Source organism: Antechinus flavipes, chromosome 1 (genome assembly GCF_016432865.1).
Source record: "Antechinus flavipes isolate AdamAnt ecotype Samford, QLD, Australia chromosome 1, AdamAnt_v2, whole genome shotgun sequence".
NCBI lineage: Eukaryota > Metazoa > Chordata > Mammalia > Dasyuromorphia > Dasyuridae > Antechinus > Antechinus flavipes.
In genome coordinates this window covers 664,316,801-664,333,463 of record NC_067398.1, presented here as the reverse complement: position 1 = coordinate 664,333,463, position 16,663 = coordinate 664,316,801, and positions in this window count along the sequence as shown.

The window sequence follows — 16,663 nt, the reverse complement described above, 5'->3', positions numbered from 1 at the left end:
AATTACAGTAGATCTTTTACATGAAAAATATTATCTTGGGGGGGGGGGGGGATGAGGGAGGAGAAGGGGAGGAGTTGACATTACAACTTGGTTTTCTGATTGGATATAGTAACTGTGGAATTATAATGGTTTTGGCAATGCAAAGTTAGCTAAGAAATCTACCAGAGATCTCCACCTGGGGTGGGGCTGTAATAAAGTCCACTTAAACAAAAGGCTTAATCAAAATCAAAAAGGTCCACATATAATCCTATCAGTGCTCCTCCTTGCTTGCCTCTGGTAGTAGCTAAGCTTTCAGGTTGTTTACAAAAAATTCAAGCTCTCAATGTCAGTGTTCATCTAGTTACCCAGGACTTCATCATATTTACAAGCAAGATAAATCCCCTGGAGATAAACTCAAAGGGAAGGAACTAGTACTAAGAAAGACCCTAAACAACACTAAAAGGTTACTAAATTTTGCTTACTCTTTGAGCCAGTAATACCACTAATCAGTTTATATCCCAACAAAATTAAAGAAACAAAAGACCCAGATATTCAGAACTATTCAGAAGTTCTTTTTGTGGTGGCAAAGAACTGGAAACTAAGAAGTGCCATCAATTAAGGAATTAGATGGGTAAATTATAGTATATTTTAAAATGGAATGCTATTGATGTAATATAGCAATGATTTTATGGTCCCCTAATTTTACGGGGGGCTTCTGTTCTAAATTTTCTGGCTTTGGTTTTGCCTTTGGAGTCTGTCTCAGGAAACTCTTATGCCCAATCTGTCTGATTCTGAATAGACCACTCCTCAATTCATTACTGACTGATAATCTGGTCAGTGATAACCAAATTCTGGGTCATAGAATTAGTATGTCAATGACAGAAAGCTAGATAAATGTCTCCTTGATTCTGTTTCTCTACTGAATTGTTTTGGAATTTAGTCTGCTGTAATTGGTATTACAATTACAATAAACTTTGCCCCTTGACAAGGAAATGGGTTCAAGTCTAAAAATTCTTTTGAGAGACCTCGCAACACTGCTCTGTAACCCCAGACTTTTGGGGTCCTCTTCCTAACCTCAACATTATTGTACCATAACAAATAAAGAAAGGGATGTTTTCAAAGAAATCAGAAAACACTTGGACATGCTGATACAGAGTGAAGTTATCAGGATCAAGGGGAAAAAATCTACAATAACAATAATATTGTAAGGATAAAAAACTTATAAAGACTTAAATACCTTCATCAATAGCCAACCACCATTCCAGAAGACCAATAATATAACATGCTACCTGACATAGGAGTGCTAGATTCAAGGTTCAGAATGAGACATACTACATATTTTTTGGACCTAATCAATGGAAAGGATTTGTTTTTCTTGATTCTACAAATTTGTTAATAAGGATTTTAGGTTGTAGTTTCTTTTTTCTATGAAGGAGGAGAGAAAGTGAAAATGAAAGAAAATAAATGTTTGTTCATTGAAGAAAACGAAATTAAATTCAAAGGAAAAAATTATTGAAGGAATAAGAGCTGATGGAATCACTAAATAAGAGGATAGAAAGAAAAGAGGAGACAACCCTGGACACAAACTTGAGGGATATCCAGAGTTAGTGGTTTTGACATGGATGAAAATCCAAAAAAGGAAACTGAAAAGGAATATTCAGACAAAAAGACAAGTTGCTTCTGAGGCAAGAGAGAAGAAGAGGGACTGGCATGGTGGAGGCAGGGACAACTTGAGCTTGCTATTCACTCTCCTGGTCCTGCTAGAAAATTACTAGCCAGAACACATGAATGGCAAACCTAGAAGAAGAGCACATGTAGAATATCACCTGGTGTTTACCTAAGACACTGCAGTCTAAGTTAATAGATGCTTATGCCCCTTGTCTGTGTGTGTGGATAAGAAAGGAAAAATGAAGTTAAAGTAGTCTAATGAATATTAGCTATATAACCATGGGTATTTCCCTTACCATCTCAAAGATCCTGAGTTACAGAAGAGTGTGATCTATATTGCTGGAGGTAGTTTCCATATGGTGGAATTTCTTATACTGGTCACTACAGTTCCCTGTAGTAGTGAAATCACAGGTTTTTCCCTGTTGCTCATTTTCTCAATCTATTTCTTGACTTTTAATTCTGTCCTAAAGTGGGGTTCTGCTTTCAGGGTGGAGAGCACATTATCCCTAGTTTCAGGGGTTTATGCAACTGTTTTCAGAGATACTTCTAAGGTCTTGCATGGTTTCAGTTCTTCCAAGGTGGTATGATCTAAGGAGAGATGTGCTCTGGAATGTGAACTCTTTCTGACCTGGAACTGTGATAGGTTCACTCTGCCTGCAAGCTCTGTAATACTCATCCTAACCTTGGGATCTGAGTATGGACAAAGCAACACAGTCCTGCCCACCATGGCATCAAAGAGACCCTGGTAATCTCCTGGACAGCTGTTACAATTCATGGGGTGAGAGCTCCAGAAGCAGCTGCTGCAACTGTTGATTCATTCTCTCCCAAGGTCAGCTTTTGGTTTGCTGGCACTGAGTGGTCTGCATTCCACTCTCATCTCAATGCAAAAAATGCTGCTTGGCTGTGGGCATTTGCAGGAAGGTGGAGCTCTTGGTTTGGGGTTCCAGGTCAAAGGAAAGAGTGAAGTATCAAGTCAGAGGCACCATACCCCACCCCATGATTAAAGGAGCTTACAGTAATACCTCTTATTTAAAAAAAAAAAATGAACTGGCAAAGAAGAAAGAATCCCAGCACTTAAAGATATTATGAGTACAGGAAAAAACAGGGTTCATCTTCAGAAGAGGACACTGAAGTTAAAAAAAAAAAAAAAAGCTTCTTGCCCCAAAGAGTAAAGTAAAATGGTTCCCTACTCAGAGAAAATTTTAAGAACTCAAAAAAGAATATAAAAATCAGATGAGAGACTTTGAGGAAAAACTAAAAAATAAATAAAGTAAAAACCATCCAAGAAAAACAAAAAGATTATGGGGGGGGAAAAGTTAACTAGCTAGAAAAGGAGAAAGAGTCTTAAAGATTAAAATAACTCTTCAAAAATTAGGATTGGGCAAGAGAAAGCCAGTGAAATTATGAGAAATCAAGAAATAAACAGAATTTTTAAAATGAAAAAAATAGAATAGAATGTGAAACATAAGAACAACAACAGAGAAAAAATCAAGAAGAGAAAATATAAGAATAATTGGACTAACTGAAAGTTGTGATAAAAAAAAAAAAAAAAAAAAAAAAAAAAAAAAAAAAAAAACGAATCTTGACACTCCAATGCAAGAAATAATCCACCAAGAAAATTGTCCTGGAGTGGCAGAACATGAGGGGAAATAGAAATAGAAAAATCATTTGATTACCTCCTCAAAGAGATCCTTTATGGAAAACACATAGGAATATTATTGCCAAATTTTGGAACCCCCAGATCAAAAAGAAAATTTTGCAAAAAACAAGAAAAAAATAATTCAAATACACTGGAACTATAATTAGAATTGTACAGGACTTAGTAGTAGCCACAATAAAAAAACACAGGTCCTGGAATCTACTGACAATCAAAAGAAATAGACATGAGGACAAAAGTATCAAAATCTGCAAAATTATCTATAATATTGAATGAAAAAATGGGGGATTTTCAATAAACTTGCATATTTTTAGGACTTTTTATCAACCAAATCCGAATTCAGTAGGAAATTTAATATGCAAGAGCTAATATCAAAGATCAATTTCAAGAAACTTAACAAGGACAAATTGTTTATGTTTTTTAATACAGGAAATGCAGGGGCAGCTAGGTGGCTCAGTGGATAGAGCACCAGCCCTGAAGTCAAGAGGATCTGAGTTCAAATTGATCTCAGACACTTAACACTTCCTAACTGAGTGACCCCTCAGCAATATATATACACCATATGTTTAAAACTGACTCAATAATAGGGCAACTCAAAAGAAAGACTGGGGCAGAGTTAAGATAAAAATAGTAATTATGTTATACAATGAGATGCAAAATAGACACAGATGGAAGAATAGACACACAGAGGCATTAGAGGGGGAGGAGAGCTCATAGTTCTGAAAACCTTTACTTTAGGGAATGGGTTAAATATGCAATACTACATATATACCATGAAGAGTATAGCACCCTCCAAAATCTATAAAGAAATAAGGGGGGAGGGATGGGCGGAGAGGGAAGCAAAGGGTGTGGGAAGAAGACAATGGAGAGATCCATGGATGGAGGTAAATTAAGTAATAGCAAGGAAGATTAAGGAGCAGAATGAAAGCAAAGAGTCAGCAGAAATAGGAAAGGTGTGTGTGTGTGTGTGTGTGTGTGTGTGTGTGTGTGTGTGTGTGTTTGTATTGGGGAGGGTGGGGTTGTATGTGTGTATTTGTATGTATATCTATATACATATATATAAATATATCCTTTCTTAATTACAGCCTGCTGGGAGAAAGTAGGAGAGATAAAAGGGGAAAAAAGAATAAAGTAAAAAAGGTGTGCAGCAGAGAAGAAAAGAACAATTTACAAGTAAGTGAAGAAAAAATGGACATATGAATATAATTTCTTCTACTAATAGGTATACTTTCTTGAACTGGTAATTGTTATATATTTTGAAACCTCCTGATGTTCTGTTGGGCACATGACAATGTTCTCTTTTTTGTTTTGTTTTGTTTTATTTTGTTTTGCATTCCTTTTCTGTTTTTCTCTTTTCTTATTCTGTTTTTTAAATGAATAATATATTTTTTAAAAAATTTAAATTTGAATAACTTAGTAAAGAAGGCATTAAAAAAAACTGAAAAAATAACATCTTAAAAAACAGAATAGATCAAATAGTAAAAGTTATAAAAATCCAATAAGGAAAAGAATGTCTTGAAAAGAAGAATTGGCTAAATGGAAAAATTATACAAAAATTCACTGAAGAAAAGAAGATTCTTTTCTTCAGAAAATAGAATTGGGGATAGTAGATAGAGCACCAGCCCTGAAGACAGGAGGACCTGAGTTCAAATTTTAACTCAGACACTTAACACTTCCTAGCTGTGTGACTCTGGCAAGTCACTTAACCCCAATTGCCTCAGCAAAAAAAAAGAAAAGAAAAGAAAAGAAAAAGAAAGAAATAGAAAGAAAGGAAGGAAGGAAGGAAGGAAGGAAGGAAGGAAGGAAGGAAGGAAGGAAGGAAGGAAGGAAGGAAGGAAGGAAGGAAGGAAGTTTACAATATTACAAGCATCCAGAAAGAAACAATTCGAGAATAATGAAGACATAAGATAACACAAGATTTATAAGCTCTATAGTAAAAACCTGGTGGACTTGGAATATAATATTTCAGAGCGCAAAGAAGCTAGGATTACAACCAAGAATCACTTACTCAGAAAATCTGAGTATAATCCTTCAGAGGGAAAAATGGATATTCACTGAAATAAAAGACTTTTAAACACTTTCCTGATGAGAAGACCAGAGCTGAATAGAAAATATGAATCTCAAATACAAGACTCAAGAGAAGCATAAAAAGATAAACAGGAAAGGTAAATCACAAGGGACTTAAATTTGAACTACTTACATTCCTACATGGGAAATTGATACTTGTAACTCATAAGAGCTTTCTCATTATTAGACAAACTTTCCCAAGTTCTATATAGAAACTTGGGAAAGTAAGAGGGGAAGGGGATAAGAAAAAATAGAGGGTGCTTCTTATAAAAGGGAGGGTGGATTGGGGAAGGCAATATTCAGAAACTTTTGAGGAGGGACAGGGTGAGAGGAGAGAGAGAGAAGAATAGAGGGGAAATAGGATAGTGAGAAATATCATTAGCATTCATACCTGTGAAAAAAAATTTGAAGCAAATTTCTCTGACAAAGACCTCATCTCTCAAATACATAGAGAAACTAGTCAAATTTATAAAAAATAAGAGCCATTCCCCAATTGACAAACGAACAAAAAATATGAACAGTTAGTATTCAGATGAAGTAATTAAAGCTATCTATAGCCATATGGAAAAAATGTTTTAAATCACTATTCATTGAATGTAAAATATTTGCATTTTTGTTTTTCTTCCTGGGTTATTTTTACCTTTTGAATCCAATTCTCCCTGTGCAACAAGAGAACTGTTCAGTTCTGCATACATATATTGTATCTAGGATATACTGCAACATATTTAACATATATAAGACTGCTTACCATCTAGGGGAGGGGGTGGAGGGAAGGAGGGGAAAAATTGGAACAGAAGTGAGTGCAAGGGATAATGTTGTAAAAAATTAACCTGGCATGGGTTCTGTCAATAAAAAGTTATTATAAAATAAATTTAAAAATAAAAATAAAAATAAAGCCTACTATTCACAGGGAAAAAAATCGCTATTCATTGGAAAAATGAAAATTAAAACTATACTAGGGTCCTCTCTCACAGCTATTAGATTGACTTAATAGGACAGAAAATGAGAATGATAAATGCTGGAGGAGATGTGGGAAAATTGAGACACTGATGCACCATTGGTGGAATTGTGACCTGATTCCACCATTATGTAGAGCAACTTGGAACTATGCCCAAATATTTTTAGCAGCTCTTTTCTTCTAGCAAAGAAGTGAAAATGGGGGGATACCCATCAACTAAGGAATGGCTGAACAAGTTGTGGTATATAATTGTGATGGAATACTATTGTAATATAAAAAATGATGAGCTAAATATTCTCAGAAAAACGTGGAGAGACTTACATAGACTGATGCAAAGTGAGATGTGAAGCACTAGAAGAACACAATAACAGCAAATTGTAAGATTATCAACTATTTATAACTTAGCTAGACTATGCAATTAAATTATCCAGACAATTGTGAAGGACTTATCATGAAAACTTCTATTCATCTCCAAAGAAAGAACTAATGAAATCTGAATATAGATCAAAGAATACTTTTTTAAAATTTCTTTATCTTTCTTAATTTTTTATGTTGACCCATTTTCTTTTACATTACGAATATGAAAATATGTTTTGCATGATTACGTATTTATAACCTAATCAAATTGCTCACCTTCTCAAAGAGGGAAGAGAGAATTTGGACCTTGATTTTAAAAATGAATATTGAAAGTTGTTTTCATATTTAATTGGGGAAAGATAAAATAATAATAATGGCAGTCAATGCCATATGCCTTAGGAAGATCTGCCAAAGTCTCTTGAGGCCGATTAGAAGCCTCTTATCTTAGTTCCAGGGCAATAAAGATTTCACCACAATTCCCATAATGGAAGATGCCATGATAATAACATTCCGGATATTTCCTCTTCTATCTAAGTATCCCATCTTTAGCAGTCAAAATCTCACTATTTGCTGTAACTGATAGTACTACATATGGATGATGTTAATTATTAGGCCAAAATTAGCACAAGCAGCAAAGAATCAATCCATATTTTATTGCATCTCAGCTTCACTCCTTCCACTTGTAGCCCTTTCAAGTTGAAGAATTTACCATCAGTATAATAGCTGACTTTGATTCCACGTTTATCCTTATTGAAGGCATTTGATAACATGGCTGAAAAGATCATGTTAAAAATCATGGGAGCAAGCACATGACTTTGTTTTACTGGGAAAGTTCAAGAACATTGTCCATAGTCCAGAACCAGGTAAGCCTGCCATCATGAAATTGATGTACTATACTGAGGAACTTCTCTTAGCAAATAAATTTTGATATAATTTTCCATAAGCCCTCACAACATCAAAGGCCTTGGTCAAATCTACAAATGTATATAGACCTCTGTTCTGCTCCTGGAATTTCTCCTGGAATTGTCGGGCAATAAACACTATATCAATTGTTCCTCAGGCACTTCTGAAGACATACTGACTCACAGGGAAATGACCTTTTTCCAGGTATGGGATCAGCCTTATTAAACAGAACTCTGGCAAGAATCTTGCCAGCAATGTCTAAATGAGACATCCTCCTACCCTGTAATTATTACAGGACAATCTATTCCCTTTACCTTTATAGAGACAGACAATGGAGGAATGTCTCCCTATCTCTCATCCTACCTGCAGCCCTATTTTTCTATACCTCCTTAGATCTATCATCAGCAATCAGAGTCATTGCTTAGTAGTACCACTACTTGGCAGTCAGAGATGCAGCTCTCAGAAAAATGTAGCCCAAAGAATTCCTCCCAATGATCATTGTTCTCAAGACCCAAACATAAAGGGGGAAAATGTCCTAGAAATATTTATTCTTTGTCAGACCTACTAGCATAAATTTTCTCAGTAAACGGATAATAATGCAATACTTATTATCAGGGAGGAGAAGAGAGAAACAGGTGCACCTTTCTTATGTAATGGGAAGACTGGCTTCTTAAAGCCCAATTTTTAGGAAGACTATGATGAATATCCCAAAGGAAAACTAGGAAGGGAGTGTTCATAGGGATCCATTCCTTTCTAACTCAGATGAGGCACCATTATTCTGGAAATTGTGCATTAACACTGAAAGATGATGAGAAAACTAATTAACTGTTGAGCCAGAAATGAATAAGCCAGAATGAATACAAAAGGCCTGAACAAATGGAAAAGCTGTCTCTTCCATACTCAATATGTGATTTGGCCAGGTCATTTAATTTTCCAGTGTCCTAGGAAGATTTCAAAGACTAAGTTGACAATATGAATTACTTCACTTAGGGTAAAGGAGGAGAAAGGATTGGAAAGGAAAGGAGATCCAAATGGGGAGATCCCTACACTGATGAAATCACAGGTTTACACTCCCCTTTCCTCATCCTCTTCCCCTCAACTCTGCTAAAACACATACATAGGGAATCGTTTTTCATCTGCATGGCTGAATGGTGAATGGGCTCAGTTAAAATGGAGATTAGTCAAAATATTAGAAATGTATTTAAGAATTTTTTAAATGCCTAATAATAAATAAGTTAACTGAAGATGTCTCAGAAGAATGAATATAATATAAAGTTTATATATTTAATTTTTTACAATAATTTTTATAATAATTGTCTTCACTAATAACAAGATAACATTAGGAAAACTGACAATGGAACATATTTCTTGAATCTAATTCAAACAAACAAATATTAGAGAAGAAAAGTAAATAATAGGACGACAGTTATTTTTAAATTTAGGTTTATCCCTGTTGCTCCTGATATCTAATGTGTTTAGCTGTTAAATTTTCAAGAGTTTTCTGATTCTGGAAGTTTCGAAGACAAAAATAAAATCACAATGAATTTTTTAAAAAGATGTCTCTTCCTTGGCAGCTTGGGATTCAATAAGAAAAAGATCCAACATGGACTTCTGATCTCCCTGTCTCTTTGTCGCTCTTTGTCTTTTTGTGTCTCTCAATCTATATCTCTCTATCTCTCCATCTTTCTCTGTATGTGTCTGTCTCTCTGTCTCTTCCCCCCACCCCATCACCCTTGTCTGTGAGTGAATGGTACTACTGTTTTTTTGTTTCTGTTGAGTTTATTCTTTACTGATCTTAGATGAGTGAGTAAGTAAATGTATCATTACATTATAATGTAATGAGATGGGGGATGAGATGGTAGCCATCACTGTAAGTTTGAGTTTATTCTCCCCATGAACCAAAGTGGTGAAGAAGAATGGGCTCCTGACAAAAAGCCTTTTATACTTTGTACTAAATATTCTTCTCAGTAAATATCCCTTTTAAAAGTTTATTATTATTCAGTCATTTTCGTCATGTTTGACTCTCTGTGACTTTTTGGGGGGTTTTCTTGTTAAAGATACTGCTCATTTTACAAATGAGGAGATGAAGGCAAACAGTGTTGTGACTTGTCCAGGATCATACAACTAGTTAAGTGTTTGAGGCAGGTAAAAGTTAATTAACATTAATTGGTAAGTTGATAGTGGAGCAATTCAATGGTCCAAATTGACAATGGGGGAAGATTAAACAGGCAAATGACTCTTAGAGGAACACTCCATATGAGAATTCATAATGGATAGTGAAACTACTACAATGCTTCAGAATTGCCCCCTAGAATTCTGCGGGGAGCAGTAGTAGCAGTGCTCAGGAGACCAACCCTACCAATTCCCATGGCAGTTGAGAGAGAAGACCCAAAGTCTTTACATGGGTACAAAGAAGTTTGCCAGACCTCAGGATGCTATGTCTGAGCTCACCATTACAAGTTTCTTCAAGCTGAGTTATCAGGTCAAGAAACTGCATGGTGTAAGCAGAACATCACAGCTCTGATGTAGGTCTAGTGTAGGACTTGTCTTTTTCCCTGCCATTTCTTGATCCAGGCTTCTATTTAGTCTATCAGTGTGAATATATTCATAATAATATTTCATAAATGATGTAAATTATTGATTAGCCTTCATCTATGTGTCTATCAGACCAGAACCAGTCTCTAACCTATGGATAACTAGAGCTGAACAAAGCAGGTTAGAGACAAGAGAATAAGAACAAAACTAGAAGCTCAATTCCTTTTTTTTAAATAAATTCCTTTTTTTTTATTTTCAAAATACATGCAAAGATAATTTCAACATTCACCCTTGCCAAACCTTGTGTTCCAAATTTTTTCTCCCTCATCCCCTCCCCTAGACAGCAAGTAATTCAATATAGGTTAAACATGTACAATTCTTCTATACATATTTCCACAATTATCATGCTGTCCAAAAAAAATTAGATCAAAAAGGAAAAAAATGAGAAAAAATAAAAAACAAGCAAACAACAAAAAAGGTAAAAATATTATGCTATAATCCACATTCAGTCTCACAGCTCTCTCTCTGGATGTGGATGGCTCTTTCCATCATAAGTCTATTGGACACATATTGGTCAACCTGTCATCTGAGGGAGGGGATAGAGGGAAGAAGGGGAAAAATTGGAACAAAAGGTTTGGCAATTGTCAATGCTGTAAAATTACCCATGCATATAACTTGTAAATAAAAAGCTATAATAAAAAAAAATAAGTCTATTGGAAATGCCTTGTAATCACCTTATTGTTGAAAAGAGCCACATCCATCAGAATTGGTCATCACATAATCTTGTTGTTATATACAATGTTCTCTTGGTTCTACTCACTTCACTCAGCATCAGTTCATGTAAATCTTTTCAGACCTCTCTGAAATCATCCTGCTGTCATTTCTTATAGAATAATAATATTCCACAACATTTATATACCACAAATAAGTTTAATTTCTAAGTAAGAAAAATAACTTACATACACAGGGAGTCCCATTGCTTATGAAAGGGACCTGAGGCAGTGTGGGGTGATCTCAATAGTTAACACCTATGGCAAGGAAGTGAGTTGTAGACCTGACAATGATGGGCAACAGCAACAATGAAACAAGCTTGATTTATAGTAGGGCTTGTGGAGTATAATATGATTAGTACAGTTCCTTGTCCAAACTCAGAGACCATCTGGTGCTAGTGTGAAACAGTTCTGAAATTTTCCTGTACCCGAGATTATCCAGAGAGTGAGCGCAAAGGATTGTTGTTTTGTCAAGCTCAGGGTACAGTCTGCTTGCTGGACCTTAACTCTGGAAAATAGGGTGTCTCCCAAAATTTTGATATTTCTACCTTTTGACCAAAAAGAAGAACCTCTACCCTTATAGCCTATAAAGGAGAGGCAGATAGATATAAGCCATGATGCCACAAAATATTGCCCAAATTTAGTTCTTAAGGGGACTCACATGGGAAGTTTGTCCAGGTATCATTCTAACCATTGTTTGCTTGCAAGCAGAAAACAAAGGGGAGCCAAGAATGTAGAGAGAGGAAATGCTCATACATGTTTGACTCAGGGCCTTGGTAGTTAGGCACATAACAAAAGGAAAGAGGACAGCATATTCAGCTAGCATCCAGAATTTTGGAACAGCTGTCTCATTAGGGTAATGGCTGCTTCTGGGTCTGTGCTAAATTTTTGCCATCCACTCAGGAATAGGGTTTTCTTCAGATGATCCAGAGTCCACACCCATGAGGGAGAAGTCAGAAGAATTTGGTAGGGGCCCTTAAAGAAAACTCCTTGTATCAATCCTTGAATTTGAGTTTCCGGGCAGCATAACATAAGCTATTAGTTAAGAGTCTCTAAACTGCACATAGAGATGATACAGTTTCTCAACCACACAGGGCTAGTTTCAAACAATGCAATAAAGTTTGTTTGTTTGCTTTTCACAATTCCTATAATTGTATAATCAGGTACATATCAAACTATTAGGAGATCTCACAATAGACTAATTCTGAGAAGAGAGATTTACACCTCACTAAGGTTACCAACATCTTGAAACAAAAGATCAAACATCAAAAAGATTGAAACAAAGCAATACAATGGTTATCAACAATATTAACCTACAGCAAGTTTCCTTGGATCTTAGTAACAATTTCTCAACCATCCATTTAATCAATACATTTTGAGTCTTAGAGGGCTCACATGTAGTTATCTGGTCCCTAAATAACTTTTCTTGGGCAATATGCTTTATTCTCAAGACAGCTCTAAAAAGGTTCTGCTCCTCTGGTTCCAAATCTAAATAATTCTCCTAGTAATATCATTTGAATTTGTCCAATTTTTAAAATCCAGAGAATTTCAGTTCACATGCTATTTGTTCTTTCTATCCTAACCTATATCCTGTACCTAATAAATCTTTTTTAAAATTTATGAGCTCCTTTTCTATTTCTTAGTCAGCATCATATAGTTTTGATAATTACTGCCTTATAATATAATTGATGATCTGATATTGCTAAACCTCCTTCTTTCACATTTCTTTTGCTACTCTTGACTTTTTCTTCTTCATTTTTATTACATTAGCCCTGCCTGCCATGAGCAATTTGTATTTCTATAGGTCCTGGGTTTGTTTTGGCAGTTGTACTACCAGGTATTTATACTATTTGGAGTTATTCTAAGTGGGCTATCTCTTCTTACAGGGTTTTTTTGATATATAGGAATATGGTGAGAGCAGATATCCTTGCTACACATCTGATCCCTATTACAAATAATGCTTGTAATAGAACTGAAATTTTTGTCAAAATGATTTTTAAATTGTTTTTACATATAATTGAGGGGGATACCATTAAAAAGTCAGATATGACTGAAAATATGACTGAACAACAAAAACAGCAACAAAGCCTACATCCCATTGAGATTCAAATCTCTTCTATGGCCCAGTTGATAAATGATCAAAAGATATGAACTATGGCCAAAAGGTTATAAAACCATGCATATCCTTTCATCTAATAATACCACTACTAGGCATGAATCCCAAAAGAGATTTTTTGAAAAAGAAAAGGACTTATATGTACAAAAATATTTATAGCATCTCTCTTCTCAGGACAAAAAAAAATTGAAAACTAAGGGGATATCCATCAACTGGGGAATGGCTGAATAAATTGTGATATGTGATTATGATAGAATGTTATCGTTCTATAAGAAATGATGAGAAGGATGCTCTCAGAAAAGCCTACAAAGTCCTCCATGAGCTCAAGCAAAGTGAAATGCACTGTGTACAAAGTAATAGCAAGTTGTAGATTGATCAGCATGAATGGCTTTCCTATTCTCAGTAATATAATGATCCACAACTATGCTGAAGGACTTATGCTGAAAAATCCTATTCATACCAGACAGAGAAAGAGCTGACTGTCTGAATATAAACTGATTCTTTCTCTCTCTCTCTCTCTCTCTCTCTCTCTCTCTCTCTCTCTCTCTCTCTCTCTCTCTCTCTCTCTCTCTTCCTTTCTCCCTCTCTCTCTCCCTCTTCCTTTCTCCCTCTCCCTCTCCTTCTCTCTCTCTCCCTCTCCCTCTCAAGACTTTTTTTTGGGGGGAAATCTATATTTTCTTTCACAACATGACTTTTATGGAAATGTTTAGCATAATTTCACATGTAATTTCTTAATGGGGGCTGAAGTGGGGATAAGGGAGAGAATCTGGAATTCAAAGTTTTAAAAACAAATGTAAAAAATTTATTTTAAATGTAACTGGGGAAAAAATAGTTTAAAAGAAAAAAAAAGAGATTGTCATCTCTTAACCATTTTCACCTGACCCCAAAGCATTATGCATTCATACATAAATGAGTAAAAAGTAGCAATTTAGAGTATAATGAGAGTATAAAACCAGAATTAAAAAAAAAAATCAGGGTTAGACAATTCCTAGGCGTAGTCTGAAATTGGAATTTCTTTGTACAGTTTGATACAGTGAGGAGACCAAAATTAACATGGTAACTTTAAAACCCTTGATTAGTGGTACTCAGTCACTCCTAGTAAGATCTGAAGTCTCCACTTCCCCCACCCAATCCCTGGTGTTCCCCAGTTGAACACAAATGCCTTTTTAGGAAAGCATCTCAAAATAAAGAAGGAAAGCATTTTACTATTACTTTGCATCAGGCTGTCTAGGGGAAATTCTATAAGGTGAACACCAGAGGTACTCAGTAAAATACTTCTGGCATCTCTACAAAACCCAATCATTCTTTGTTTTAAAATGAACCTTCATGATGTCAATTTTAGAAGATCTTTAAGCTTTAGACAACTGCTATTAAGTTCAGTCCCCAGGAGATTCATTCATATACTTTCTGCTTTTTTCTGAATATTACTCTGAATGCAAGAAAAATATAGAGTAAAAAAAATCCAGTTAAGTGGATATTACAACATTTTATCTGGTTTCCTAGTCTCTTCCTTAGCCAGTCTAGGCATTGCACCATCATTGGATTCATCTCCCTAAAGCACTGGCTCATCCAATTGTTCCCCTACTCAGATAGCTCCCTGGAGTCCAAAGGGTCAGCTCCAGAGTGATCCCAGGTCTCTAACCTGGGAGATCGAGTGGGCAAGGCAGGAATAAAAACTGATCCATGCAAAAGCGGCTCAAAGAGGCCATTCTGTGGGAGTCTGAGAACTGTAGTTCATTTTGTCACCAGAAGCCATAAGGACACCAACCGCAATGGGTTTGATGCTGAGACATGCAGGGTATATTTTGGGACCGTCTTTCTTCTTTAAGTAGTTACCAATTACATGTGCTAAGAATGCCCGTGGTTTTTCTGTATTCTCCACCTTTCTTATGTAATGGGGAAAAGAGACTATTAGAAAAAGTCTGGATGGAGTAGTAGAGAATATGGGATTGGGAGGCAGAAAGCCATGGGTTTATATCCTGTCTTAGACATTTACTAGCTGTGTGGATATGGGTAACCTTTCTTAGCCTTGGTTTCCTCAGCTATGAAAAACAGAAAGAATAATAACAATAGCTCTTATCTCACAGGATTATTGGGAGGATCAAAAAAAGTTATGAATATTTGTCCGTAAAATATTCACTAAGCATCCTCGAACATGTCAGGTATGGTGCTAAGTGCTGGGAATACAAACAAAAAAAAAAAAAGGGGGGGGGAACAAAAACCATTCCCTAAATTTAAGGAGCTCATAGTCTCATACAGAGGGTTTGACAAGCATAGTGTTATAAAAGTGTCACTTATTATTATCATTTTTTTTATCTCATCCTTCATCTTTTTATGTAGCTCAGATTAAAAGATGCTAAGATAAATCACTCTCCTAGTATTATTATTTATAATTATTGCTCTACATAGAATTGCATAGGAAGACAAAAATGAGTGTCTATCATAATTGAAGAATTTTGGAATGTGAGCTTGTCTTCTATAGACTCACTGAAATCTCCAATAGCAGACAAGATGATGGGGATGATATGCACTTCATTTTGTTCAGTTTGATTTCTTCTATATTTTGAAAAGAGGTTTTGTTTCATGTATCTGACAGATCATGAGTTGATGATATCTATTTAAAATGTTCTTTCTCTCTTTTTCTCTCTCTCTGTTTCTCTCTCTTTATCTATCTATCTCTGTGTCTGTCTATCTGTCTCTCTCTCATGTCTTTCTCTGTTTTTCTGTCTCTATCTTTCTCTCTCACTTTCTCTCTTTAAATGAAGGATGGGGGAGGCAAAGTGACTAAGTGACTTGCCCAGGGTCACACAGCTAGTAAATGTCTGAGGTTGAATTTGAATTCAGGTCCTCCTGACTCCAGGGCTGCCCCTTTCTTGCATTCTCAGGAATGTTTTGAAGTCTTCATAGTATGGGAATTTCTCAAGCCATTCGTTTATGAAAAATAGTGGACTTCTGATACATAACCCTAGCAACATGGTCACATTTTATGAGATATTCAGTAAGTGCTAAATTTTTTTAGCTTCAGTAATGTGTTTCACCATTCCTATCATTTCCTTAAATGACCTACATTTATTATTAGCAATAACATTAATAATAATAGGATGAAGGACTTCGAAATGGAACAGAGGAGATAAATCCAAAATGGAACTAAGGAAGATTTTTATCTCCAGTGGAGAGAGAAATGGGCAGACATAATGACAAACAGACTAAGTGTACTAATTTGGTTGGTATGGTTAGTTCTGGCCCCAGTGTGACTCATCAGCCTACCACATAGTAGGTCCAGTAGCATGACCAGAAACCCTCATTACCAATATTGGCTGCCATAATGGGCTGCTGAGCATGTCTGTTTGCAGATAGATTAGAAATCCTTAATGTTTCTAGTCACACAGATATGAAGCCAGTTCTCCTTTATTTGCCCTAAGGAAGAAAACTAATTCTGAATGTTTTGGAAACAGTTACCAATCTTTTTATGCCAGACTCCCTCGTTGTCTCCAGGAGACCAATCCCTCTTTGGTACCAATGTCCAAATATCCTCATTTCTGGCTCCAGTCTATTAAGTTTCTCCCTGATTCCTGCTACTCTCCCCTTCAGCTATCATAAGGAAACATTTCCTATCAAGTCCAATGTATTAACTAGAAATTAGGGCCCAATTC